We start from the raw sequence: 4,828 nt of genomic DNA on the forward strand, positions 1-4,828 counted from the left end.
GAACTGTTAACTCACCAAGAAAAAAGGCTCTTACACACACAACTTTTCCTACAACATTTCAGACATGCACCGACGCTATGAAACATATCTATCTAGCAGTCCATGAATCCTAGGATAAATGTATCTACCATAAAGATTTTTCACCTGTAAAAATGATGCATTTTTGCTTTGAGGTCATGAAATGTTGTATTTAATCCAAAAACTATTAAGTTATAGTATAAAAAAGAGGAACCATATTTCAAGCTGTGTAGGAATAAAATTGCTAGAGGCACACTTTCTTTAAAGGAACCTCATAGAGTCTGAAGTTCTTTCTAAGAGAAGAGTTTAGATGATTTTAAATAAGGCTGGTGAGTGAGCCAACCTCATCCCTAAAAGAAACATACTCCACAGAATAAATAAGCAATATATTGCTATATTATATTTTCTCTTCCTAGGTCATAGCATGCTAGGAAGGCAACAGTTACACTGTGGCTAAATGCTGGATTATTCAAAAGGGACCTAGTCCTCTTCAGGAGATATGACAGGAACCAGAGTCTTATTTTACAATGAGACATTTTCCCATCAGTCTAGTCTACAGTAGCACACTTTGTTCATTGTGCTCCTGTGGTCAAGAAATATAGACTTAACTCACCGGCACTGTTTTTTGAGAATTCAGTATATGTGTATCAGCAAAATTCTTCTCTCTCAGGATCTGCCAAACACCATTATGTCTCAGTATCTTTTGTTTTGGCCAAAACTTGATCATACAGCTTTGTTTGTAATTTTATTTCTATATATGTGATAATGTTACAGTAATAATCTACTGGGACTTGAGGAGGTCCAGGAAATAACACTACTCTTTCCCATCATTTCTGAATCAACTGAGAAATGAGTCTGCAAATGGAGGCTAAAATCCCAATTTTCTTTATAACAAAGTAGAAATTTTAGCAATTGGACTTCCTAATGCAGAAGCACAGAATTAGACTTTTTCCCATATAAATGGCAGCACAGTACACTGTCAGAGCCTCCCCAAACGGGTAAGTCTTCCCTGAGAAAAGCCACTCATTCCCAAGGGGAGGCTAGAGGAGACAGACACATGTGCTCAGCTTTCCTTCTAAAATCACGAATCAAGCAAGCTACTCAACCTCCCAGGAGACAGTGTGAATGAAGGCGAAGGGAAGGGTCAGGAGTGTGGTGGTACTTCAGTTCCGTTCCTGCGGAAGGAAACATCAGGAACATGGAGGCAGTTATTCCCCACCCTACACACCCCTAACAGTATCTAGCTTCGTGTTCTCTTGCCTCATTAAGTTTTTGGTTAACCAGAGGTGTGGTATATTAAGACAGTCCCACTTCTACTTTGATGTGGCTGCTCCTCCAATGCAAATCACTGCTCTGTTGAAAGGCTCTTGGAGCTTTGCTTGCAGACAGTTCTAAAATGGATCAGAACTGTGAGTTAACAAAATCAAATCTGAGGTCAAACTAGACCACAACTGAAAATTCATTTTCTACTCTTTTCTCCTCAACAAACTGTGTTTTAGCTGCAGTGTCCAAAATGACAGAGGTTCTTCAATGAGATTAAATTGTATTCTTAAAATATAATAATAAATCAGAGTCAAACGTTATGATATATGTGAACGACTTTATAAAATACTGTTAATTTAAGTGAAATTACAGACTCCCAGTTCTTTAAATAAGAAACCCAAGGAGTCATGGGTAGTTATTGATTTTATCTCTAAGCACTTGGCAGAAGAAAATCCCATGACTAACAAACGTCATAAGTATATAGACCTTTCAGAAAACAGAGATATCAACTTAAATAACACTATGGCCATAATTAAGACCACCAATAAAAATTATATTTTAGGGGTTTGAAATTAGCTTTATAGCACATAGCAACAATTTCTAATGCCCAGTCTTAGAAGAATCTTTGTCAGAAATAATATTTGCAAGGACATGTTTTATATTACAGAATAATGTTAGCTTATCTGAAGCTCTAGGAGAATGAATGTTTTCTTATTTTCTTGCTGATATTTCTTCAGCTAACAGATAAGACAGCATTATGATTTTCAAGTCATGGTGCTAAAATTCAATTAGTTAGCACAGAGACAAAATTTAAAATCCTAAAGAAGGTAAAAATATACTCTATAACAAAGGTGGAGGCAAAATAAGGTTATTAACAAATGGAATATGTGACATGTAAGACTGAATACCTATTCTATAAAGCACAGTACACATGACTTAATATTATTATTTAATATTTAAGTAAACATTCATCACCCATGGTATAGATGACAGAGAACTAACAAGGTCATCACACAAAACTTCTCTTCCAGAGTGGCTCACCAGGTCAGACCACCCTCCCTGGACAAGTTCTTCAAACACCATGAGTTTCTCTGTTATTTGCCACAGTGATTCAGAGACAAACATGATTATCAGTCAAGCAACAGAATGAGGTAGGATGTGATTTTCAAGATATTGTCCCATTTACTTGCACAAATGTTTAACTGGTTAACCCCTGATGGTAGTTAACAAGGCACTAGGTATCACAGAATATTCTCTCCAACCAACAAACCACAAATAAACATTTGTGCTCCTGTAGATCAGAATAATTCCATAAATTGAACTTCAGTTTCTTCTTAATCAAGTCCACCTGTCTAAAATGTAGCTCACTTACTTCTCCCGCCCAGACTCTGACCTCAGCGTCAACAAGTCCACGGGGGCCCAGGATTCAAAGCCACTCTTGGATTAAATAGTTCACTTTGCCCCTCCGTGACATTTCTGGGCCCTCAATATGAAAATTTCTAGGTTCAAGTTCTAGGGGATCATTCCAAAACAGATATAATGGGAATGGCCTACTCCCCAAACACTGCCTATACCTATCAAGAAACACCTACAGGGAATGCAAAGCTAAAAAAAAATTGGCAGTAACGGCATATATATCTTCTAAAATTAAGCTAGGCAACATGGATTTAAAGACATGGAGAGCAGAGGGGAATTCAACCAGAGGCAGCTCAGTGATAGATACCCACCACCAGAGATGAGAAAGGAAGAAGGAAAAGAAAAGAGAAGTAGAAATAAGTGGAAAAACTGGGTGAAAGGAACACAGGGGGGAAATTGAGAGTGTGTAGAAAAGGAAGTAGAAGAAGAGGAAATGAAGAACTAAACGTTAAGAAGGAATACAGTGTCTATAAACACCTGAAAGTAGAAGGGATCTATCTGATATATCCTAACTCCAAAACACGATTAAAAAGTAGGAGAGATTTAATATAAACATAATGACTTCCTAAACATTACAGTGAGAATAGAGCGTGCAAATTCTGAATGCTTGTTCTTTGATGATAGAAAAAGAAAAAGATTTAATGCTATTAGTAAAGGGACAGGTTGAAGTTGTCTGAAGGTCTATTCAGAAATATTGAATCTGTGCCCTACTCAGAACTCCTCTGTTCTCACAGGATGATTGGATCCTTTCCACCCAATTATGTATAGTGCTAAATTCCTACCTAAGAAGGAAAACTGATAGGTAGCATGCAAGAGCTCACAACCAGGCTCGTCTCCAGCATGCACCACGTGGGTCGTTAATGCAGCAGCAGCAAACACTGGGAGCCTGAGACTGGAAAGAAGTAGGATGACTGGGACGAGCTGAGCATGATGTTTCGAGTTATGCTAATCATTTTCGCCTAAGAGATAATCCTGAGGATTAGCATGTTTTTATTTTCTCTAAAGGGGCTTCCCTGGTGGCTCAGATGGTAAAGAATCTGCCTGCAATGTAGGAGACCCAAGACCCTGATGATGGGAAAGATTGAGGACAGGAGGTGAGGGGGCAACAGAGGATGAGATGGTTGGATGATATCACCAACTCAGTGGACATGAGTTTGAGCAAACTCTGGGAGATAGTGAAGGACAGGGAAGCCTGGTGTGCTGCAGTCCATGGGGTTGCAAAGAGTCGGACACCACTTAGCGACTGAACAACAACAATTTTCTCTAAAAACTCAACCCATTCATTGTTTTAAATAGGTAGCTCAGTTGGTAAATTATCTGCTTGCAATACAGGAGACCCGGCTTCGATTCCTACATCAGGAAGATCCCCTGGAGAAGGAAATGGCAACCTACTCCAGTATTCTTGCCTGGAAGAATCCCATGGACAGAGGAGCCTGACAGGCTATAGTCCATGGGATTGCAAAAGTCAGACGCAACTTAGTGAGTAAACCACCACCACCATACTTGAGCTTTTTTTCTTTTTTAGAAAAATACATCTTCAAGTGTCTGTCAAGTGCATCCTTGATATAATCTTCTATGAACTAACATCCCCTCCTCTGAAATACTCCACTCCTCTGTTTGGCATGGGTTCTGGAAATCTATCTTGTTTTTTCACCTCTGAATGCATTTTGACTAAAGGCTAATCTTTCAACACTGAGGATCCTGGAGCAGATACTTTACTTAACTTCAGCCTGATTAAACTAGAATAAAATATAGCCACCACTTTCTTATTTTTAATGTTATGATTCCATGGATGCAGCCTGTGGTGACTATGGTACTCTCACTGGCCCATACAGTGCCAATTACTTATGTTTACTTAAATTACAAAATATTTATCACCACTCACCCATCATGTACTATTATAGCTGTGTTTCTGGGATCAAGTGAGTACCTTGCATTACTCTACAGCTGTCTCTCTTGTGCTTTTCCTGTCCTTTGTCCTCAAGCATATCCAAGCCAGCGGACCTAAGGAATGGCAGCACCGTGACAGAGTTTATCCTCGTGGGCTTTGAGCAGAGCTCCCCATCCACTCGGGCATTGCTCTTTGCCCTCTTCCTAGCCCTCTACAGCCTTGCCATGGCCATGAATGGCC

General features: G+C 39.3%; 1 pseudogene; it reads left to right on the forward strand.

Annotated features, from left to right (window-relative positions):
- Positions 1 to 978: 978 nt before the first annotated feature.
- Positions 979 to 4,828, forward strand: part of LOC120861249 — a 4,313-nt pseudogene continuing 463 nt past the window's right edge.

The sequence above is a fragment of the Oryx dammah genome, unplaced genomic scaffold, assembly GCF_014754425.2.
Source record: "Oryx dammah isolate SB20612 unplaced genomic scaffold, SCBI_Odam_1.1 HiC_scaffold_11232, whole genome shotgun sequence".
In the NCBI taxonomy this organism is placed as follows: domain Eukaryota; kingdom Metazoa; phylum Chordata; class Mammalia; order Artiodactyla; family Bovidae; genus Oryx; species Oryx dammah.